This window comes from Equus caballus, chromosome 15, assembly GCF_041296265.1.
Source record: "Equus caballus isolate H_3958 breed thoroughbred chromosome 15, TB-T2T, whole genome shotgun sequence".
NCBI lineage: Eukaryota > Metazoa > Chordata > Mammalia > Perissodactyla > Equidae > Equus > Equus caballus.
The window spans coordinates 60,203,394-60,229,049 of record NC_091698.1 but is presented as its reverse complement, the minus strand read 5'-3'; the positions used below and the strand labels follow the sequence as shown (position 1 = coordinate 60,229,049).

Here is a 25,656-nt window from a genome sequence, read left to right as displayed (position 1 = left end):
TGTGCTTTTTGGCATCGCTGTCTCTAATTTTCAAAATCCTATGATTTTATAGAGAGTATTGGAATCGGAATTAGAGTTTGAATATGTTAACTTCATTTTTCCTGACAATGTTACTTTTCAGGTTTATGTAATAATATGAAGTAGGCAAAGCTAATTGTTGGTGTTCTTGGATGCAGCATGGTGGATCCTTTCTCACTTTGGGTGGTATTCCTACCCTCAGCTCACTCCCAGCAGCTAAAGTCTTCTTGTTTTCTTCCCCTCACTTGGCCTCAATTATTCCTGATATCCACCAAGTTTTCAATTTTAACTTGTTTCTACCACCTCCTAAGCCAAAGATATAAAGTTAAATAGATGTACTCTTTTTGTAAAAATGTATACATGGTAATTATAAAAATTTAAATGGCATAGGTAATTACATCCCAAATTCTATCTCCCGAAGATAACCACTGCAAACACATTGGTGAAAATTCTTCCTTATCTGTATATACATGCATACATACGCACAAAAATGGGATATGAGATGCTGTGGTAAAATTGAAGCCCTCTAGCAGGTAGTATATTCCAACAACTATGTAATTGGTTTTGCCTACTGGTAAGACACCTAGCATAACAGGGCTGTAACTTAAAATACATTGTATCCAATTATCCTCTATGATTTAATGATATATCTCTCTTTTAAATATTCTGAAATGCAAAGGATTATTTCTGATGATTCTCATATTGGAAAATAATTTAAGTTATGACTAGAAAGTCCATTCCTATTTTGATACATCTTACTGCACGGTTTTTGGTAGAGAGAACAGAAACCTGCGTTTTTGCCGTTAGTTCTCCATTAGGACAGATTGAAAATATGGTTGCTATTGACTGCATGAGGGAAAAGGATTAGGAAATGTTAGGTATAAGTCAGTGAAAAAGTGACTAGAAACATCTACAATTCTAGTCAATTGGTCCAGTCAATATTATGTCTCCTAGAACAAAATTTACTGTCATGAAACTATATTATGGCTTCACCATACCCCTATTGAAATTTCACAACTTTACTTAAATTTTTATATGGAAATATCTTTTGTAGAATGTAGAACTCTGTACACCTGATCTCTGAATACTTTTCTCCCACTCCAAATACCTGCCAATCATTTTTTGTCTTTCAGGTTTAGATTTTTCTTCTCTATTGTCCTTATTCTAATCTGGAAGCACATTTTTTTCTTCTTCTTTCCATTCTGAAGAATATAGAATTTTCATCCAAGCTAAAAATTAATTAATTAAACAACTAAGCTAATTAATTGTGTGCCTAGTACACTGCCAGGCACTGTGAAGGTTAAGAGAAGAGGCAGCCCTGCTTAGTGGTCAAGCACTTGGATTTTGTAAACCACTGAGCCCAGTACCTGGTACATAATAGTCAATAGATGTTATTATTATTATTTATAATTCTTATTATTCATCATTAGTAAACCGTATTAAACATGAAGCCTGTCCTCAGGAAAGTCACAGTTCAGGTTAATTAATATTCATATATCAAACCACAAAGAACAGAATAAAATAACAAAATTGAATAATTAGATTGTGATATTGTCAATTAAGACCTATAACTTAGGAGGAATTCATAGAGGATGCAGGGATTTAGCTGAACCTTGAAAGGTGGGTAAAGTTTGGGTCTGCAAAGAGGAAAGAGAGACAAGATTCCCTTTGTAGACTACGTATGTTAAGATTAGTTTTTCCTGAATATCAAGAGATTTGCGATCATTCCATCTTTTATGGATAAGCTGCTTCTAGGGCTAGGTTCTGGCAAGACCCAGGAACACCATTGCATCAAGGCCTCAGAGTTTGATGAATTTGTTCTGTGGGGATTAATAGAGTAGATGAATGAATAACAGAAATGGTAATTAAGCAATACGATAGGACAGACTGTGGCATAGCAGTGATTAATGGAATGCCTCAGGTATGCACTGAAGCACAAGGCAGAACTGAGAGCTCTTGGTGTACCAGGGAAGTGTCATTAATCAGCATTACATCATGCTTGAGAGCAGTTTATTGAATTATAAAATAGGTACTTAAAGTAATATTAAAAGCACAATTTTAAAGATGTACAATTGATTCTAGTGAAGAACTATGCCAGAAATAAATTCCAACCTTCCAGAAGACTGTACCCCAAGAAAAAGAAAAAAAGCTGTGCTCCTCAAAGTTGAAAGTAGCCCATTGACACAGTGTGGCCCTGCCAACCGTACCTTCTTAGAACTATTCTTTTCATTGGAAACCATGGTAGAGACCAGCAAAAACAGAAACGAAATCTTGGCAGTGCTTCTTCTTGCCTCATGGTGCCTTGTAATGTCGCCCAAGCTGTCAGCCAAGGCTGACTGTTTCTTCCACACCAGATCACCAGGGAGTGTATAAAGGAAGGGATTCTGGCAATGCCCAAGCATCTGTTGAATTTGGGACAATCTGTTGCGTCTACACATCAAAGAGAAAAGATGGGGTTTGTGAGTGATGGTCGGGGAAAGGGATTAGGTCTTTCACCTTAAGCTGCTATAGTGGGTTTATCCCAAGAGGGATACACTTCAGCATTAAGCACTGAAAATGAGTGGCCAGACAAGAGGTAACATCAGAGTCAGATATGATTGCTAGTTGGATATCTGAGGATCTAGAGAAAAGCTCGAGGTTTGGAGAAGGATTTTCCACTAAGTTTGGAGAGATGAGGGAAGGGGAAGCAATGTAGTACAGAGCTGATGCATGGGACAGGCCCCAAAGAGCTGCCTAGAATACCTGGTAAGGCCTCCTCCACCACTTACCCACTTCCATGGTTAGGCCCCCTCCCCTTAACTTGGGTACCCCATCAATGGATTGATGCATCAAAATTAATTAAATAATTATGCATCTACTTCTCCTCGTTTTTCTCTATTCAGGAAAAAAGTCAGAGTTGTGACCTCACAACAAACAAAATATCTTTCCCCTCTTCCCCCGCAAACATCTATCCTGGTCATATTGATTCAGAGTGCCACCTCAATGGAATTGCACAATTTTTTTTTTAACTTTAACCTTGCTTTGGTCCTTGTAGTGGGTTGAATGGTGGCCTACCAAAAGATGTGTCCATCTACAGTCTGTGAATATAAGACCTTATTTGAAAAAAAGAGAGTCTTTGCAGATGCAGTTAAGTTAGGGATCTTGGGATGAGACCAACCTGGATTGGGACGAGACCATCCTGGATTAGAATGAGCCCTAAATGCAATGACAAGTGTTCTTAGAAGAGAGGAGAAGACACAGATAAGAAGGCAATGTAAAGAGGGAGGCAGAGACTAGAGTGATATGTCTGGAGACCAGGGATTGCTGGGAGCCACCAGAAGCTAGGAGAGAGACATGGAATGGATTCTCCCTCAGAACCTCCAGTAGAAACCAAAACTTGCTGACACCATGATTTTGGACTTCTGGCATTCAGAACTGTGAGACAATAAATTTCTGTTTTAAGCTTCCAAGTTTGTGGTAATTTGTTACGGCAACAGCAGAAAACTAATACAGCCTTGTAGAGCTTGCCTCAAGAAGGAATTTGAGTTGAAGGGGTCCAGAAATGTGCTAACTTCTTGACCCTTAGTATCTGGTGGTGATTCTCTACAATTCGCTCCTAAAGTCTGGGTTTCTGGGGCTAAGGGAGCAGAGAGCTTTGACATGGATGAATGAATGGATCATTTTGCCAGTTTTATTGCAGACTATGCCATGATACCATTTTTTTTTCCTGAAATGGGTGGAAGCCTTTTTTTCCCATAACTCATGCCAACCAGCTTGCTATGATAGCTGTCAAATCAGATGAGTTTATGTGCTTTGATAAGTCCTAAATACCATCTTAAAATACAAAGCTTCAATCATCTGATAAAAGAGCACAATTCTGGAAACCGCAGACAAGTGCTCTGAGCTCTGATTTCATTAATTTATTCATTAAAATATATAATAAGAACTTTCAAAGTCTCTGTCTTCCTGGGATTTACATTTTATTCAGTACAATAAACTTCAATTGAGTTAGTTTACTCTTCCTTCAGGTTCCTCTCAGTTGATATTTAAAGATCCAGACTTACAAAATTGAAAAGAAAGAAGATGATAATTTACTTTACAGAAGGGTCCTTTGCTTCAAAAAAGTATTAAATACATGGTTCATTCATTCATTCAGCAAATATTTATTGAGAATCTATGTGACAGACATCGTTCTATGCACTGGGGGTACAGGAGTGAACAAGGCAACCTTCCTACCTTCATCAAGTTTACTTTTTAATTGGAGAGATAGATACTGAGCAGATAATCAATTATATAAATTAATAAACATATAATGTCAGACAATAATAAGTAATACAAAGAAGCCCCTTTACCCCAGTGCCTGGACGTATTTTGACAGGATGTTTATATTGTTTATGGCTCTATTTTTTTTTTCAAGGAAGCTTGGTTCCTATATAGGCAACAACTTCCATTTGATCTCCTGGCTTTCACTCTTGAAGCCCTCAAATCTATCCTTCATCCAGCAGCCAAAATATTATTTCTAAAACATAAGCCACATCATGTCCCCATTGACTTTGGCCTTCAGTGGCTTCTCTTGTGCTTATAATAGAATCCAGACTCCTGCAAGTTCTTGCATAATCTGGCCCTCCCAACGTGTCCCTTGTTTCATGCCACTTGCCCCTTTGCTCACTTATTCAGCCACATTGTTTTTCTCTCAGTTTCTTGAGTAAATGTGCAGGTACCTGCAAGGCTTTTCATTCATCCCCTCCTGTTATTTCCTATCACAGCATCTATTACAAATTGGAAATATATATTTATTTGTTTAGTACTTGCTCTCTGCTAGTCTTCTCCTGACTTTACTGGTCTGCAACTCCATCAAGGACTGAGACTACGGTTGTGTACCTAGAACCTAGCCCAGCACTTTGAACATAGAAACTATAGGCAAATATTTTTTGAATGAATTTAAAAAAAACTCATTATTGAGTGATCTCCAAACTTATTAGAAATCAACCCATTGCCAAGGGTGTTATTTAAATTATTCTTATATTAAATTGTATTGCTTTGTACATTTATTATTCTCTAGTTCTTTTGTGCCTACTATTGTAGATCCAGAAAGGAGAAAGTTTACTGAGGTCAGGTGATTTGTTGCCTTCAGAAATACTTTGTGTCCCTTCCTGGCACCAATATTTTGGTTAACAAATAGAAGACAACCATCTAATAAATATGACTGGCTGTTGACTGTATGCGTCACCAATAAAATCAGAGATGCTGAGATCATTCTTCAACACATTCTAGTAAGCAGGTCTCCAATCTGTGAGCATTCAATCTACCTGCTGACCTTTACACATTAAAGATTACTGTCCCCTTCTTTAACCACATGGTTTCATCTTCTTTCCAACTATGGAAACTTTGGATGTTCTTAGTGCTGCTTGAGGAAGGAGATGCCCACAAAGCCAATTCCTCTGTCTTTCTAAAGTCACAGTTAGAAATTACCATTGCTCAGTGCCCAATATGTGCCAGTGCTGCTTCAGAGATGGCTGGCAAAGTCCCTGCCTCCTAGAAGGAGCCTAGGGTCTTGTGGCTTGGTGTGAAGCTCTATCCATGCTATCGTTCGGCTCCATTATACATTAAGTAGAATTTTATGGGCTGATCTGGAAATCTAATAGCCCTTCATGACATTGTTTTAAAGGAGGAATGCAACCAGAGTGCCAGATAGTAAACCTTCAAGGAAAATTTCAGAAGTCAATTCACCTTCAAAATAAGATTTCACTTTTTTATTCTCTCGGGAGAACCAGAAAACAATTTTTTTGGAGTTACTGTGTCAATGTCCAATACTTAGCCAAGAGCACTTGATTTTTATATTTTCTGAATCTTCTATAATGAATATGTCCTTTTTATTAAGAAAAAAATATTTTTAGAAGAAAGGAAAGACGTTACAGGGAATAGAATGGCATAAGTGGCATAAGTATACTAAATGACACAAGAACCCGTCGCGGTAGAAGTGAGAGTAGGGAATGTACACACTGCTGGGAGGCACCCATGCATGACTGGAGCTCTAGGCCTCAGCCTGAGGCGCAATGGACATGAATGAGCAGATTTGTAACCAGGACTTACACTGATGTGATCAATCATGCCTCAGCTTTGATCCTTCCTTTTGGAAGATGGGTCTAACTTTTGAAAGAATATTCTATTCTCTATTGGACAACACAGAGGTTGGCCAGAGAATGTATTTGGAGTCAGGCTTGGAACCTTTAGAATGTCACGTAAAAACCAACCTGGACTCACTTTTTCCTCCTCATTTCTATTCTGCCATTAAGGCTGCTGAAATGCAGATACTGCCATTTTACAGTAGGCTTCCCCTTTTATATTATTTATTCTAGATATTCTAAGAAGGATTAAAATCGAGTCACACAAAATCCTCTTCTAGGGAACCTACCAATTATACATTAAAAAATTAAAAACATCATTAATAGTTTGGATATGTATGGTACTTTTTAATCTACCAACTGTTTTCTCTTTTAGAAGTTAAAAAAAATTAAATGTGGTAAATACACACGACATAAAATTTACCATCTTACCCACTTTAGTTGTATAGTTCAGTAGTATTAAGTACATTCATATTGTTGTGCAACCATCACTACTATCCATCTCTATAACTCTTCTTAACCGGCAGTACTGAAACTCTGGACCCATTGACCAATAATCTATCAACTGTTTTCTCACACATTATTCCATATTTCAAGCCCTTCTCTATAGTCCTGAAAGTGGGAAGAAAGGTATTATTAGCTCAACAGAGCACGGTGGTTAATGGGGCAGGCTCTGGAATGAGGCTATTTGGTTTAAACTTTGCCCATCAAGTATTAATTGTCAATAATAGAACCTACCTTTTGAGGTAACTGTGAGGATTACATGAGGCCATTCATAAAGTGTTTAGAACATAGTAAACACACAAATGCTGGCTGTAATCATCCCTGTTTTGCAGAGAAGAAAAGTAAGACTCGGAGAACTTGAGCAATTTGCCAAAACCTACAGAAGTAATAAATGGCAAGTGGAAACCTGAGCTGTGGTTGACTCAGTGTTCTTTCTTCTATACCAGTCAAGAATTAATCAAATCCCAGCTCACTACCAACACAGACAGTATGTAATCCAGATTTTAGGCTAGCAAAAGGAAGTGATTTCACTTGAGCCTTAGTTTATGTTTTGACTTTAGAGTCAAGGCCTTGCAAACTTCCTTATCAGCCATGGTATCCCATTGAAAGTGCCACACAGCCTTGACTTAAGGCATGTTGAAAACCTAGGAGAGTGAGAATGGGGATGGGGTAGTTAGAGGAAAGGTGGATGAAGGTTAAATAGGAGTGAGGTAAATGTAGTCCAGTTCTAAACTGGCACTGGAGGCCCAAGAGCTTCTTTTGAGGGGACAGGCATAGGGGATGATTTTAAATTGCAGAATAGCAATGGTGAAGGAACCAGGCAAAGCAGGGTTATGCTAGGAAGCCTGAGTCAAAATAAGGTGGGGAATAGGATAGGTTCCAGACTCAAGGCACAGGTTTATGTGTGCGTGTGTGTACCTAGTCAGGTACCTGGGATGTAAGGCAGGATTCTCTCCCTACCTTCCTGCCTTCACTCTTTGTTCTAGTGCCCTGGGGATGAGGGAAAAACAGAGGAACCTCTCTTTCCCCAAGGCAGGCTAGGCAGAAGGGAGCAGAAATGTGATCTGGTCACCTTATAGTTTAGTGATGGGTGAGAGTGGGAAAGAAGGTGTGCTACTGATAGCACCATGGAAATGCCGGAGTCTTTGGCTCTAAGGCATAAGAGCTCTACCAATTATTTCCAGATTCTACTGGTTTAGGGATTTAAAGCTCTTGGTCATGATTCTAGGAGTGGAGCAATTCTAGGAGCATCCACTCTTTACATTGCTGGATGTTCCCTTCAGAGCTGTCACGGGGCTAGGACAGAACAGGAGATGATATGGGTAAGATGAGCTACATACTTCCTTATGCCATTTCCTGTTTTTCCTCCAGGAATTATCTTCACCAGTCATGCTGTTTTTTTCTGTGCTACTAACCTCCTCTTCTCCATAGCACATTCATTTTGCATATAAGCATTTTCAAGCCTCATAATTAAAAACCAAACAAAACCAACAAACTCCTCATCCTCAGCTCCCTGTGTCCTCTGATTACTGCTCTTTATTCTTGCCTCTCTTCATGGTCACACAACTTGAAAGGGTTGTCTCCATTTGCCAGTTACAATTCCTCATCTCTCAGTCTCTCCTCAATGCAGTATAACCCTGCTTCTCACCTTCTCTCTCCACTGAAACTGTTACTGCAAAAGCCACACAGTTCTCTACAATCCCAAATCCCATGCAAACTTTTTCTCCTTTTGATTATAATGATTGGGTCTGTGTTTTTCACTACTCTATTCTCATTACCCAGCAGCACATATCTGGCACATAGCAGGTGCTCAATAAATATATGTTGAATTGAATTGCCCCCACTGTGGCATCTGTTACTTTGTCATTCTATCCTTTCTCAGGTTTCTTTCTTGCTCTTCTTCTTTGGCTAGTTCCCTACAGGTCAGTAGGCCCCAGAGGCTTGTCCTTTGGCCCCTACTTTTTCCACTCTACAGACTGTCTGGATGAGCTAATCTAAACCCATGGCTTCAACTGTCTGCTCTGAAATAATGACTTCCAAATCTGTATCTGCAGCCCAGACCTTGTGTACTAACTCCCTACTAGACATGTGTTCCAAGCACTTAAATCATCCTATTAAAATTGCTTGTTTAATTGCTTAATTGTCTAACTAACCCATTGGATTGTAAATTCTGTTTTGCACTGCTGAATTTTTAGCACCTAGTGCAGAGCCTAGGGCACACGGCACATAGTAGCACAGAACACATAGTAGCAACTCAATAAATATTTGTTGGATGAATCAGTGAAAAGATCCTCTAAACTGAAGAAGCACCATTCCATTTTGCAGTTCATCTAAAAATAAACAAGATCAGTAGTTTAGCAAATAGATCTATGATGTGTGTGTAAACCTCCCACTCTCAGTTCATGTGGTTGATGAACCTCAACTATGTAAGTGAAACCTTATTTTCCAAATAGAAATATTCAGTGTGAATTGCAGTGTCATAACTTTTGGTGCTCATGGCAACAAGCAGCTGTAACAAACAAAATTAGTAAAGAAACAAAGGTAACAAAATCTCATTTATCCATCCAAATCTTTTCTGTTTAACTCTGTAGTCTTAACAGTTCGATAATTCAATGGCAAATTTGTTAAGATTCATTGCTTTCCAAGTCCATCACATGCTCAGGCCTATTTGCTTGTCTGTTTCTGTTGGGAAACTATTTGTCTGTGGAGTAGCCCAGAAAACAAATTTTTTTCAATGTTAATTACTCAAAGATTAAGAAAGGTAAAATAAGAGTTAGATAACAGAGGGTTTGTTTGGTTCCTGGATTACTTGATAGTGAGCATGAATACTTATCCTTGGGAATGCTTACCATGATGTTACTTTATGAATGATTTTCTTCCTTTTTCCTATGAATAAGATACTAATTTCCATCTTCCCATCCCCATGAATTAAATAGCTTTGTCCAAAGCCTCTTGTAACTGTAATTAAATTTTTGGATTATTTACTATGTATACTGTGATATGAGAGTTGCCAAAGCAGTAGGAGATGTGTCCTAGGTCCTCATTCCCTTTGGGAACATGTGACCCAAGCCCTCATGAAGCACATGGGATAGGATGTGAGGAAGTAACTGTGACCAAAGTCTCACAGGACAGGGTTCCTTCCTGCTAACCATCAACTAGTGTTTTTGGACTCAATATGACTGCTTTGATTAAACTTGAACTTGAATACCTCAACCCTAAGGGTAAGTTTTTTACAAACTGAAAAGCTGGGAACAGTGGATTTCTTCTAGAGTTGCAGTCCCTAGAACGATGGTTGTGTAAATATTTTTGTAATACTATAGCGTGTACATAAATCTATTTTAAGGGGAATAACTTCATTCTTTTCTCCCTCCCCTCTTTCGTTCCTTTTACAAAAAATTAATATTTTCCTTTTTTCATCAAAATAATATGAGCATACAATTTAAAGTCAAATAATGGTAAGAGGCTTAGGCAAAAACCAATATTCTCTTAATTCCTCCACCCTAAATTGCCTCTTGTCCTTCTGGCTTCCTTCACCTCCCTCAGGTAACCGTTTTCAAAATCTTCAACTGTTAATCCAATATTTACTTCTCATATCAAAATACTGTGCATATACTGCTGTTGTTTGAGTGAACATTTTTAGACATTATTTATTTTGGCCCTCTTACAGCTCCTTTCCCCATTCCATTCCTTCCAAAATAGTAAAATCACAATTTTTAGTTAAATCTATATTCAGTGATTTATTATAACTGTTATGTAGTTATCTATTTATATAATTTATGTATATATATATATGAAATATGTATAGTTTCTATAGTGTATATATAATCATATATTTACACTGTATATACTATATACATAGTTTCTACTATGTATATTGTGTATATAGTTTATACTATATATAGATTATACTATAAACTATATTATATATACTATATATAGTGTATATATATACTATTATAATCTTTAAACATAGTAAAACAGTGTGTGTATGTATATATAGTGTATATATATATAGTTTATAACACAATTGCGTTTCTTATACCATTCTTAAGTTTTCTTTGAGTTAATTGTTTTATTAACAATTTTCATTTGCTTAGTTTTCATATTTTTTGAATCTATGGCTTTCTTTTCTATAAAGTGGCTCTCCATACAGCTTTTCACATGATAAAAGCTGTAAGATAATCTGAAATTTACATTTTATTTCTTTCGTAGAGAAATCCATTGTCACCTTTTATCTTTCTTTTTTAATCAAGATTGGTTGCTTTTTAAATGTCACACATCCGTTTACCAGGTATTAATTTTGACACCATGTTAAAAATTCTCTCTCTGCTGTGCCTAATCTTCCCTTTTCTTGGTTCACTCCACCATTTTAGTGTAGCACATTTCTTAGTAGTTTCTAGAGAAAGAGTGCCTAGGAGTTTGCATGAGTCTTTGTATGTCTGGAAATGACTTTATTTTACCCTCACATAGTTTGATGTTGAAAATTATTTTTCCTCAAAATTTGTTTTGGTCTCTTTGTTAGAACTTTTCTTCAAATATCTGGCAATCTTTGGCTATTCCTTCATCTTTAAGAGTAAGGCATTAAAAGTTCACTGTTTCTGGTACTTGGTTTGATTGGGGCAGGAGGCAATGAGGCTGCTGAGGTGACTTGAAGAAGGGTCATGAAAGGCTCTTTTCAAGCAGCCAACTATTGCTCTTTTCAATTCTGTTCTTTTTCAATTTTGTTTATTTGCATCTTTGAGATTTTAAACTTTCCGTTTGAAAATTCATTTGTTTGTTTTGCCTCTAAATCTCTTGTGAAGTATATGAACTTGAACTAATGTTTAATTTTTAAATTTGACTATGTCTTACATTCACTCTCATTCCCTTGATCATTTATTCCTTAATTTTCTTTTAAAAAATAATTTATTTGACTATTTGGGAGTTACAGTTTCATTTTAATTTCTTCTTGCATTTTTGTCAAATTTTCTTTTATGTGTGCTCTTGCTATGCAGCTTCAGATACATACATTCAGTATTACTAGGTTTCATTGTTAATCTATGTTTTCACCATGTAGTAGCCATATTTATTTCTATTGATGATGTGTGCTAAGCAATCACCATTATGACTACCAGGATAATAACATATGTTTCTCTTATAGTCATACAGACATGATACGCCTTTAACCATTTGGTAACTTTTAGTTGAATGGTTTTTAACCTGGCCTATATGGTATCTGGAATTGTATTCCAAATTTTTCTATGTGTATATGCTGATATGCATTTCCTACTCTGACTCAAAGGGTCTCTAATCTAACTCCAAAATATGTAGGAATCACTGCTAATGTAACTTGGATGTAAGTGTCTCTCTTGCAGACAACAATAAAAATAAAACAACAACAACAACAACAATAAGAACAAAAGTGAAATTTTATCTTATAATATAAGTGGTCATCTTGGGAGTTAAGGCTTTTGTGCTCATTCTTTACTTTTTATTTATATGGTATCTGTGAACTAACTAATATTCTTTCTTTATTTCAAAGTTTATTTGTTTATTACTTTGACAATTAAAATTGGTTTATAAAAATAGACCAGTTTGAGGGAGAGGAAAAAGATCTGGATCACATAAATTTTACAGCTATATTTTTTAAAAATTTAAAAGTTTTATGTACATAAGTATATATACAAATATATATACACAAATACATATATACAAATATATACACATAACATTTTTCACATATAGTAAAACATGAGATCTTAAATGAACAATTAATGAGTTATGATGTATATATACACCTGTGTAACCAACACCCCAATTAAGAAATAGACTATTTCCATGACCCCAGAAAGAAATTTCAGTTTAAAAGCTTTTAAAAACAAAGTTGCAAGATAATTTTAACCAAACCTATTCAGCTTAATGTCTTCTTTTTTTTGAAAAGAATTTAACACAGACATATAGAACTGGTTTTTAGAAAAAATTAATGAATTCTTTAGTTAACTAAGTAAACTTAAATACTTTATAGAAAAGATAAGTCATTATGTGTTGTTTAGGTGTAATTTTCTGTTCATACTTTAGAGTTTCCATAAAATATTACCAAATTTACTAATTGACTTTATATTAATAGTACTCTATTAATATTGTATGTACTTATTCTCAAGTGTCTGTCATCTTTTTGTACTCCTTGATGGTTTTTTGCACTATCATTTTGGTATGGGACTTCGTTGACACTTTGTTTTAGGTCTGCAATGATTTGAGATTCTTCTTTTACTGACTTCAAAGAGAAAAGTTAATTTGGGTAGATATTGCACTTGTGGTAGAATTATGTTCTCTTGGAGAGGGTGTTCAAAAGAGCTGATTTTTTTTCTTACTATGTCTACTCTTGTGTAATTACCCTAACTGTCCTTCAGGGTGGGATTATTGTACTCATTCTATAGAGTACAATAGAGTAAATGGACCCAGTCGCATGTCTAGGACCAATGCAGCAGCTGGGACTTAACTCAGGTCTTTTCAACTCTCCGACCTTTGCTTTTCCCACTCTAATATTTCTGCCGAGCTTTATCTTGGTTTTTCCATATAGATCTTCTTATTTCCAAGTGAGATGTCCAAAATCATTCATTCCACCACACTTCAAAAAGTCTTCTTTAAAACCTTTTAGAACGTGAAGGCACATTTTATTATGATTTAAATCAAATATTTATTGAGTACCTATATTGGTAAGTGTGAGGGATACAGAAAGTCCTAAGCTAGTCTTCACGTTGAAGGATGCACACATAAAAATATCAACAGCTTTCCAAATTAGTACTGACTCCTTGGAAGTTTGTAAAATTTTATCCTTTAAGTGATAAATACTTGACAGGTACAGTTTTTTTGCTGGGGGAGCTGAGTGAAACTGATTGACTTTCTTTATCCAGACTGACTTTTTTTTCAGATAAAAATTTAAGAAAAATGTTTTTCAACTATTTCACTGATCCTGGCCTTTCTGGTTTTCTTCAGTATACTATTGTTCTTGGTTAGATTATGGTTCCATTTTTCAGGTACGGTTAGTCCTGTGCATTGTTTCTATCACCTATCTAAGCTAATTATCTTGTTAGTGTAGTGTTTCCTTGGCATCACTGATTCTTTGCTGTGTCTTTCCAAGTCTGCTGTTTTAAGATCCTTCACTTTTTAAAAACAGTTTCTCTAGTTTAATCAGTGGTACTCAACTGGGAGCAATTTTGCCTTCCAGGGAACATTTGGCAATGTCTGGAGACATTTTTGGTTTTCACAACTGGTGGAGGGTGGGGGCCACTACTGGCATCTAGTAGATGGAGGCCAGAGGTGCTGCTGTATCCTACCATGCACAGGACAGCCCCCACAACAAAGAATTATCCGATTCAAAATGTCAATACTGCTAAGATTGAGAAATCCTGGTTTAGATGATTTATGAAGTTTAGGGTAGTCACTTTCTTCAGGTGAATAATATTTCCAGCATTATGTATGTCATGAAGATTCCTATCAGAGATCATTTTGAAGCTCTCCTTTTTTTTTCCCTTCAGACACTCTCCAAAATTACACTTGACACTTTTTTTTTTATTGAAAACAAAATACAGTCGCCTGCTTTTATAGTGGAAGGTGTTTCCTTTGGCACTTAAAACAAGGCTCTCACTTGAGGCATTTCCAATAGTACATTATTTTTAAATCTTAAATATCACTTTTTTTTCCTGTTTACTCAAGGAACTTCATAAATCAGTGAATAAAGAAAGGTGATTGCATTTATAAAGCTAACATAATAGGCCTGCATTTTAGCTTGGATCTTTTTTCCCTAAATGTTATTGAATGAAAAATATATTCTTAGCAAAGTCTTTTTAAGACTTTATTTTAAAAGGATTCTCAGCATGAACATACCATGAAGTTTGCTCAAGATGTGATCTAGCATGTGTGCTGAACACTCTCAAGCTGAGAAACTGAACTAGATCAATTTTTCATTCCCTCTGGTTGAACTTCAAGTACTAATAAACACTATAGCATGAAAACATGAGGATATTTTTGGTCTGAGGTTTGGTTTGCAGTCTTGGTGAATGGTAGTTTGTTTTGTTATTTTTTTTTCTTGTCCTTAGAGTTTGAACTAAGATTCAAAAGGAAGTAGAAGAGTTGATGCTTTGCCCTGAACTTGCTGATTAGTGCATCTTAAACCTCAACCAGGCAGATGACTTCCAGACTTCCTGAAAAGAAGTGGAATCATTGTAACCTTCTCATGGTTTCCTGCACTCATGGCCTTTAGAACATGGGAGCACATTTTATTATTATTTAAATCAAATATTTATTGACTACATATTGTGCTAGGTGTGGGGGTTAGGGAGAGTTATAAGATGTTGTCTTTGCATTTAAGGGATGCATACATTAAAATATTAACTGCTTTCCAAATTAGAACCTGTGAACTGCGGAAAGGATGGCACAAGCAGTTTCTGCTACTGCAGTTCCCTTTCCCTTCTCATGCAGCCAGTCCTGCCTTCAACTAGCTGTGGAGCAAAGTCTGCTCTCATAGGGATTTACTTGGTATGACTTTCTTGCTTCTAGTGTTCTGAGCCCAGTGCACCCTGGCTCTTGGATATCCACATAGACACTGGGGCAAACAACCACATACAAGTGGCAGGTACCTTTATGACTATAGCCAAACTTCATGCTTCCTTTTTGATGACAGGCAAATTTAAAAAGTAAAATATTTCATTTCAATGTACTTTCATCCTTCTTCCACCAATCCCTCAATCCCTGCTCCACCCCCCCCCCAAATTAGAGTTCAATTTGCATAGATTAAAATGTTTTGCTCTTTCCTGTATGATTTCTTTCCTTATAGTGGATGACTTAATGCTTACTGAAATGGCTCAAAGCAGGAGTCAGAGGGACAAAGAGAAGACAAGAAGAAGAAGGACAGAGAACTCTGAGAGTGAACAAATTGATTATTGACTGCTGAACTTGACTGTGCAATACCCAAAGACAAGTATCTGGTAATTTCTCTTCGATGAGATACAGATGAAGAGCTGATGAAGAGTCCAAAGTGCTTTGAGCAACAAGTAGGTGACCCACATTCATGCACTTATGCTTATGCATTTAGATCAGAAGGCTGAGCTTCAGAATACCGTCTAGAACTGATTTACTTTTAAAGTAGGTGTTGTTACAACAAACTTGTTTGGGTTTCCTGCCATCTGCAAGCTGGAAGCCAATAAACCCAATAAACCCAAAGTTTGCTTCTAGGGACTGACATATGAACATTAGTGCAAAGTGAAGACTGACAGGTCAATAGAATGAAAGGAGACAGAAATAAAAATATGAAAATTTGCTAAAGTAACCAAGAAAGCCTAGTGGCCTATTTAATATAGGGGCAAATAATTCCATGCATCTGTTATTGTTTTATACCCCAATGTAATAACTGATAGTTTAAAGATGACCCTAAATCATCAAGAGAAAGTCAAATACATGTAGCATACCTTATCTGAGACCCAAGGGAACTATTTAACATTTTAGAAAGAGTTTCTATCAAACTCTTACATTAACAAGTCTTCAGTTATCTGAGAAATTGACTTCTGTGGAATACTTTATTCTAGGAACTATTAATATGGGAAATGTTATTGAATGTTTAAAACAAACAAAATGGAAAAAACGAAGTGAGATTCAGGACTCTATGTTGGAATACTAGGGACCCTGCATTTCCGAGAAATTGACTTACAATCTCCCCATTCTACTGGGGCTGCACAATGGATGCCAACTGTAGGATAAAGCCGGATCTTGTAGCCATTTTGTTGCCCTGACTGCCGGCAGAGAGCCATCACAAGCTTCAGTGCAGCCCCAAGGGGTGCATATATTAAAGAAAAAGAAAGAGCCATGCTCTAAAATGGCTTATTTAAAATGCAAAGAGTAACAAGAGAGCTACATTTGAGGAAAGCCCAGCTCTCAGAAACAGGAAAGTGATACAAAATCTCGGTTAAAGTTGCTTGCTCTTGAACTAATTAGCTAGGGATTGAATTCAGCAGGAGAAGTCAGAATGTGGGTTAAGAGTGAAGGAAAATGTTATTTTTCTTCTTAGGTACCAGCCTGGCACTTCAGAATGTAGTAGCAGGCAGCACATGAGATTTAGCCAATTTGACTAAGTCGCAAAATTGTGAAAAACACCACAGCTAATTGAAAAGGGGTTCAAGAGATATAATTTGGGCCAGATGCATGATAAAAGGCATTTTTATCTTCTTTAGTGGTAGCCTCTTTGTAATAAGATATGGGCGCATTTGTCATTAAAGAAAAAAAAAAGAGGAATGAATAATACAGAATCCAATGGAACAGCAAATAATATGTTCCCACCACTTTTGAAATATCATTCCTATCTAGCATTGATCTGCTATTATTTTCTTTTGAATCTCTTTTCTCATTTTTCTAACATGGGGGATTTGTGGGAGAATCATACATAAAAGAAGGAGGCCAAAATCTTTTGCTTTTGTTTTACTTGTGAGCATTTAAGAAAAGGATAGAGCTTATAATAAAGTCATATCACCCATTGAAGGAATCCCTGACTGGATATATGCCCTTGACAGAACATGTCTGCATATAACAAGATCTTCTTAATAGGCCTGTGGTAGATTCAAAATTTTCATCCATAATTAGCTGTGTAAACAAATTTGGAATTTAGGGAATTTTGTATATCACAAGGGAGTGAAGATTAATTACCTGTTTTGTAGATGGGTCTGTTTCATAGATGGATCCCCCCAAATTTGAAGTGTCCACACTATCTGAAATCCACACTATTCCCTATGGTACTCCCTTTGACTCTTATGTTGTATATTCTGTGTTAATTCTGCTGCTGCTTCTGCATTCAGAAGTGTTCAGAACCAGCACCAAGGGTAGACCATCTCAGGGAGAGTTACACTGCCCACAAAGAGGAGGACACATTTTAGCAGGGGACATTCAGCCCTTCAGGTCCTCCCCTACCAAAGCCCAACTGTTATGTAAGATTCCCATGCCCAGACTTCTGCCAAATTTGGGGATTCTGTGAATTTCTCATTAGCCCATTGCAGATTAAAAGGAGAGCAGGTAGAGACTGTGCCAAATCAAGAGTTAAGGGAAAATGGAATAATGAGTGTGTCCATCCATTGGCAGAGAACACCTGCCTCAGCATCAGCTGGTCAGGAATCCACAGAGAAGCCAGAGGGGCAAGGTGCAGGTCACTTGTAGGTGGCTTTATCTTCTATGACCAATACTTAAATGGCAGAGCTCATGTGATGCTGTTCCAGGCTCACTGCTGGGTGTTTCTAATCATGTGTTTTAATTAATGTTTTTATTGTACTTGGGCCCAGAGGCTGTTTCGACAGACCAGCATATATTTAGAAGTCTCTGAATAAATAAATATAAAGCAAGGGAAAACTGACTCTGCTGGAATGATGAGAGTGATTGTTTCTAAAAAGATAGATTAAGGCTTTAGACTTTACTGCTTTAGACTAACTCCTCTGCAATATTGTGGGCTGTCACCTAAACATACCCTTTGGGTATAACAGATTATGGCTTCAGGATCTTATTCAAAAGTCTACACTCTTGGTCTTAAGGCACTTGGGGACCCTGTAGAATTTGTTGTGTCAATTTTGACTTTTTTAAAAAAAATAATAAAGAAATAATAGGGATGTTAGGTTGGCAGTAGTAGCAAATTTCTGAGACAACATTTATTTGGACCAGTATGGATCTCTTCCTACTGCTGGAGAAAGGAGGTAATTGGAATGTACTAGTTCCTTTGTCTCCTCTTACTGTTCTCTCTTGAGTTTTTGCTCTCCCCAACGAAAGGGACTTGTGTCTCTTCCTCAAACATTTTGAGTCAGTAGCACTTTTAAGGAGTAGATTTAATTCAACTTCGCCAGTATTTACTGAGCACCTCTTCATTCAAGGCAGGAGCTAGACTTTATAGGGAAATGAGACGTTTGTATGTTACAGGAAATGTATTTATAAGATACATCTTGCTTCTGGAAATGTGCTGAGTTTGGAGTAGACGAAAGCATCTTCTGTTTCTTTTTGTCAGGATCCATTATTAGTTAAATTCTCCAGTTGTGATTTTCTTTGGGTCCAAGAGAGCTTGTGAAAGTTGCTGAAGAGATATAAGGCTGGAGTGTTAGCAAATTGCCTGGCGATGGTAATGAGGTCTGGTCCTGGGCAGAAGAGTGAGTTCTGAAGTCTGTCTGATTATCTGACATCACTTTTTGCTTATCTTTCCTATTAGTGGCACCCTTTTCTTCCCTTTTCTCTATCTTCAGGAGTCTAAATTCTTCAAGGTGCACTAAATTAATGGTTCTTGACCCTGGCTGCAAAGAACATTGAAAAAATACTGATGTCTGGGCCTCAAGCCCAAACCAATGAAAACCACTGCAGTGATTCTGTTGTGTAGCTAGGGTTGAGACTATGGTGCCCTTTGCCCACTGACAGTATTTCACCACTTGCAGTTTGTCAAGCTCATCCTCAAGAATGTACCTACTTAAATTATCCTAATTCTTTGATTCAAAATGCTACCAGTCCTAAGATATACTATAGATTTAACAATAGCTTTTTGATTGAAAAAAAAAAACACCAAGGGCAAGCCCCAGTGGCCTAGTGATTAAGTTTGGCATGCTCTGCTTCAGTGGCCCAGGTTTGGTTGCTGGGCACAGACCTACACCACTTGTCTGTCAGTGGCCATGCTATGGTGGCAACTCACATATGAAAAGAGGAAAATTGACAGTTGATGTTAGCTGAGGACAAATCTTCCTCAGCAAGAAACAAAAACAAAAAAAACAAGAAAAAATATCACTGCCTTAAAAGCATACCTTAATTTTAAGTTATGACATGATTTCAGCAATATTAAAATGTGGAAATCATGTAAATCTTAGAATAAAGAGAATATGGTTTTTAGTACTATATTGACTGAGAACAAAATTTTACTTCTAATTTTTTGAGGGCTGTTTGCATTGTGAATGAGGGTACTTTTTAAACCAAATATTGCATTTTTAATGATAAAGTTTCAAATTAGATTCTGGGCTAGGGAAGGGTTTCTCAGTCTCAGCACTATTGACATTCTGGACTGGGTGAGTTCTTTGTTGTGGGGGGCTGTCCTGTGCATTGTAGGATGTTTAGCAACATCTCTGGCCTCTACCACTAGATGCCAATAGTATCCCTCCAGTGTGACAACCAAAAATGTCTCCAGACATTGCCAAGTGTCCTCTGGGCAGGGGGCAAAATTATTCCCAGTTGAGAACTATTAGGCTGGTGAAACAGATATTTTTGGAGGAGCAGCTTGTATCAGTTAGTGTTCAGTTGCAGAGAACAGACATCACTTTAGCTGGCTTAAGCTGAAATATATTAATGACAGGATGTTCAATGGTCTACAGAACAAGTCTGTGGGCTGAAGAAACAGACTCTAGGCTGGTAAACTTCCAGAAATGAATCCTGAAGCCACACCACAACTGAGCCATCAAAAGAACTGCTGTGCTTGCCTTTATCTGGATGCTGCCTGTCAAATGGAGAAACTGTGGTCGGGAAGCCCCTTCTGCTAAACTGGGGAGTCAACACTCCATCGGTAGCAGCACAACAATGCCTCGTGTCCAGCCTCTCTCTTTGCTTCACTCAGTCTGAATTCATGTTCTGAAAGTGAACCTGATGACAGAGCCTACATCATACCCAGAACCCTAGTTATAAGGAAGCATGGAAAAAAAGCAATTTTTAGTTTACCAGCCTCTGTAATACACAGGAAGCATGGAAAAAAAGCAGTTTTTAGTTTACCAGCCTCTGTACTACACAGGAAGCCGTTCCAGAAGGAGGTTGGAATAGATGTTGAATGACCTCATCTCTCGTATCTCCCACAAGGTTCTTTCCAGAGATCCTTAACTTACACCACTAGGTAACGTCCAATCTAGGTAATTGAGGTTGGCCCAAGTGTCCTCTTCACTCACCATTTACAGCTTTTATATCTTTTTTTTTGAGGAAGATTATCCCTGAGCTAACATCCGCTGCCAAACCTCCTCTTTTTGCTGAGGAAGATTGGCCCAGATTGGCCCCGAGCTAACATCCGTGCCCATCTTCCTCTACTTTATATGTGGGATGCCTGCCACAGCATGGCTTGATAAGCGGTGAGTAGGTCTGTGCCTAGGATCCAAACCGGTGAACCCCCAGCTGCTGAAGCAGGGCATGTGAAATTGACCGTTGTGCTACTGGGCCAGCCCCTTTTATATCTTTTTTATATAACACTTTTTATGTATTTCATACTTGGCTTTTTCAATAGACATGACATGAAAAATCTTTGTTGGTGAGATGTGGGCTGAGGCCTAGGATACTCAATACCACCTGTATCTCTAGACATTCAAAATGCTGTGGGAATAGATATTTTGGGGCAGAGACTTGTGTCTTTGAATCATATTTTCTCTATCTAGAAAAATGGAGCACCAATTATTATGAATAATCACGTAGTCTGATTTGAAATAAACCTTGATCAGTAGCCCTACGTCCAAGTGGGTAAGAGTTGAGCTATACTTTCTATCTCTGGATTGTAGTCTTTGCAATTTAAAAAAAGGTGACTCCTTATGGCTAGCCCTAATAAGTGATTGGTTACCTGATATAATATATTTTTCTTCTAGTTTGTTGCTAAAATCTCCTAATTATTAATTTAGTTTAAGGTATGGGGACTTTGACCCTAAGTTAAAATTCAGTTGATATCCTTGGGAGAGGTGAAAAAATCACAGGTAGTTTACTCTTTAATATAGAGTTGCCACATAAAATATAGGACAACCAATTAAATTTGAATTTTAAATAAACAATGACTAATTTTTAGTATAATTTTAGTATAAATATGTCCCAAATGTTGTGTGGGATATAATTACACTAAAAAATTATTCATTGTTTATCTGAAATTCAAATTTAACTGCATGTCCTATGTTTTTATTTGTTAAGTCTGGTGTGAATGAGCTGAATAAATTATTTCTTGAGAGGGACAGGAGTTGAAGGAAACATGAGGGTAATGAATTCCTGAGAGGAATAAAGATGAGCAAATTGGGCTATATACAGAAACGAAGAAGGACAACTAAAAACAAAGAGGCACTAAATTGGTCCTGGTTATCATTGACTATTCCCTAGACATTTAAATAAAGCCCTTGTGTGAAGTTAAAGCTCTGTTCCTTCTCTGCAAATGTAGCCACTTTCCTAAAGCATTTGGATCTGGTCCCAATGCAGCATTCTGCTGCCTGGGCTAGACAAGCCAAGGTTGGAGGTAAGCGGAAGAGATGAGCAACACAGGCACTGGATACCTTGGAGCCTTGTAATCTCGCTTGCACAACCTCCAGATTGCATGGTTCTTGGCTTCACTGCAGCTGGGCACAATTTCAATGCACATCTATGGAGACCATGTCACAACAACAAAACAAACCAACGTAGCTTCAAGTTACATTAATAGCTTGAAAAAACAAGTCAACAGACTTGAAGACTGCTCTGGGAGCCCCTCCCAGGGAGTCAGACTTTGGCTGAAAGGGAGTTACTGTGCCTCCTTTTTGACATTTTTTCAGCTAAGATTATTCTATATGATCTGTAGCTTGTCCCTTTTGAAGAGTTTTTGTTTGTTTTTTGGAGAGAACATTTATTGCTTTATTGTTGATCAGCACTAGATCTTCCTGATTTGTGGAATGTCCTGTATTGCATGCAAATTTCTTGTCCTAAGGGATGGTTTCCCTACTACAGATGCCACACCCACGCAATGGTGCATCCTTTCCTTACACTGCCATGGCCACAAATACATTGAGCTAGATTTTCTAAATATTCTAATACTTCACTCACTGCCTGGTTGCAAATTAGTAGTCAGGAGGACTTTACACACCTTGTGGCAATATCTTGTATGACAATTCTGAAGTAATTTGTTGGAGACATCTTGCTCCTTATAGAGAGTACATTAGAGCATCCAAATTAAGGCTGGTAGCACTTTCCCCATACTGAACTAAGAACAAACTAGCTTCTTAATATTAGTGGATCAGGCCCAGGAGTATATGTGGATTGGAGTCTTGCCAATATCAGGAACCTCCTGTGCTCATGTATTTTTTTATTTCTGATTTTTATGAAAGGTTTGATTTATGTGCCACTAACATCCTGGGTGTGTGGGTCAACCCACTGTGAGGAACGTGGTGAAGTGAAGGAAAATTAAACATTTTGGAAGGGATCTTCTTCACTGCTCAATGTGATTTCTTTAAAAACAAATGTAAAGTATGCTTTATTTTTCATCTTAAGTCTTGTCATCTGATTTGCATATATCCTTGAACTGTCATGTTTTACCTCAAAAATTTAGTTCCCTACACATACAGTACATTATAAAAACTTTAATTTTTGCTTGTTTAGTCACTGTAAACTTATGTTTGTAAGAGAAAAACAACAACAAAAACAGCAAAGCCATCCTCATTTTCCTTATTTTTCTTTGGTTGTCTTTTTTTTACCAAGCCTCTTCTGACTCATATCCTGGGCTATCTCAATTTGCGCATGTTTCCAGAATTTTTTTTTTTTAATTTTCAGTGTTTTCCCTAGTTCTTCTTTTTCCTGTTATTCATTCCCCAACTCCTATTTCCATATATCCTCCCTTTTCTGCATCATCTCTTCTTATGTCTCTAGACCTTTGTGAAGAGATACAACCTTCTTTGCTCTTTTTATCTTAGAACTTTCATAAAATTCTGCTCCAAGTCTCCTTAAACTATGTGGAACAGATTGTCCTAGTTCAAGGAACACTCCAGTGAGAGGCATGGAATGACTTGGAGTTGTGGGTGTGAAAGGTGATGGGTTATGATCTCCCTTCGGTCCTTTCCACCCTTAGGATGCCATGATTCCATGAAGAAATGCTCTTGGGATTGGTGGATCAGGTAAACATTTTTTGTGCATTTAGAGTCTCCAACTCAAATATTATAGTTTGAAGTTAAGTTATGCTGAGCTGAAAAACAAACAGACAAAAAAATTTCCAAGCCAAAAAAAAAATTTGGCTCTTTTCAGAGAGGCCAAAAGATCAATATTGTCAGATGGTTAGCAATCCTTATAATATCTGAAAGGAGATGAGCTCTCAGAAGGGAGAGTGTAGAGGGATTAACTCCTAATGCTGTTAAAAGGTCGTTCTCTGGTACACCTTGGCTCTCCTCACCTGTATGATAACTTTAAATCCTTCCAGGGGAACTAGAGGGCATTGATATCTGTAGCATTCCATGTCCTCCCTTGGATTCCTGTGGTGAGGGCTTTATTTAGGGTGAAAACGTTGCTGCCTGTATGGAACCATGTCCAATATGGGAGCCATTAAAAAGGGAGGCTGCAAAGTTGTATGTCTCAAGTGATAAGCATAAATACAAATCTACTCATTTTGTTGAGGCAAAATAATATTCATTCATTTGTTTCATAGTGCACCTACTCTGTTCCAGGCACACTGTTAAATGGTGGTGAACAATGGTGAGTAAAGCCAGATATGGGGCTCCCACACTCAGGGAGTATAGAGTCCAGTGGGAAAGACAAACAGTAATCACACAATCACATATATACATTTAAAATGGTATCAGTAATAAGTACTTAAAAAGGGAAGTACATGGAGTTCTACAGAGCATAAGATAAGTGGGTTTGACATAGATGTGAGTTGGGACAACATCTGAAGGAAGAAGAGGAGTTGCATGGTTGGAAAGTAGGGTGAGAAGTTCCCTAGAGACAGTGGCCAAGTGCCAAAGCTCTGTGATAGGAGAGATAGAGAGAGGGGGCCCGTGCAGCTGGAGTAGAGTGAAGATGAGGCACCAGCAAGGGGCAATATGAGGACGGGCAGCAGGGGCCAGCATCCATGGACTCAAAGGCAATGTTATGGATGATTGTGGTCTTTAATCCTCAGAACAATGGGAAGCTATAAAAATGCTTTGGGGATAGAGTAGGAGAAGTGATCAAACTTACATGTCAAAAATATTTATTTGGATATTATAATAAGCATCCTATCAATTATTAGAAGACCTCAAACATTTAAAACTGAGATTTTTTTCTGTTTTTCTTCTGTTGTGGTAAGAACACTTAACATGAGATCTATGCACGTAATAGATTTTAAGAGTACAGTAGGGGCTGGCCCAGTGGCATAGTGGTTAAATTCGTGTGCTCCGCTTTGATGGCCCAGGGTTTGCCAGTTTGGATCCTGGGCATGGACCTACACACGGCTCATCAAGCCATGCTGTGGCAGCATCCCACATAGAAGAACTAGAAGGACTTACAACTAGGATGTACAACTATGTACTGGGACTTTGGGCAGAAAAAAAAGGAAGACTGGCAACAGATATTAGCTCAGGGCCAATCTTCCTCACCAAAAAAAGCATACCTTTAAAAAAATAATAAAAATAATAAAACATTAAGAAACGACAGGTAGGGGCCAGCCCCATGGCCGAGTGGTTAAGTTCGCATGCTCTGCTTCGGTGGTCCAGGGTTTCATTTGTTCAGATGCTGGGCGCGGACATGACACCGCTCATCAGGCCATGCTGAGGCGGCGTCCCACATGCCACAGCTAGAAGAACCCACAACTAAAAATATACAACTATGTACCAGGGGGCTTTGGGGAGAAAAAGGAAAAATAAAATCTTTAAAAGAAAAGAAAAAAAAGAAAAGACAGGTATAGTTTAAAAGAAAGAGTACTATATATCATTGCTGACTATAGACTCAGTATTGTACAGCAAATCTCTAGAGCTTATTCATCTTACTTAACTGACATTTTATGCCTGTTGATAAATGACTCCTCATTTCTCCCTTACCCTAGCTCCTGGTAACCATTATTCCTCTCTTTGATTTTATGAATTTGACTATTTTGGATATCTCATATAAGTAGAATCATGTAGTATTTGTCTTTCTGTGTCTGGCTTATTTCACTTAGCATAATGTCCTCAAGGTCTGTCCAAGTTGTCAAATACTGCAGAATTCCCTCTCTCTTTTTTTTTTTAAGGCTGAATAGTATTCTATTGTATGAATGTAACACTTTTTTTTTTTTTATCCATTCATTTGTCAACGAGCATTTAGGTTGTTTCCACCTCTTAGCCATTATGAATAG

General features: G+C 37.5%; 1 long non-coding RNA gene across 7 annotated transcripts in view; it reads left to right on the top strand.

Annotated features, from left to right (window-relative positions):
* LOC138917691 (uncharacterized) overlaps positions 1 to 25,656 on the top strand; it is a 389,144-nt gene that overhangs the window by 127,325 nt on the left and 236,163 nt on the right. For all 7 annotated transcript variants that reach the window (XR_011426072.1, XR_011426071.1, XR_011426069.1 and 4 more), the window contains exon 3: positions 15,442 to 15,658. This is a non-coding gene — a long non-coding RNA (uncharacterized lncRNA). The remainder of the gene's footprint in view (positions 1 to 15,441; positions 15,659 to 25,656) is intronic.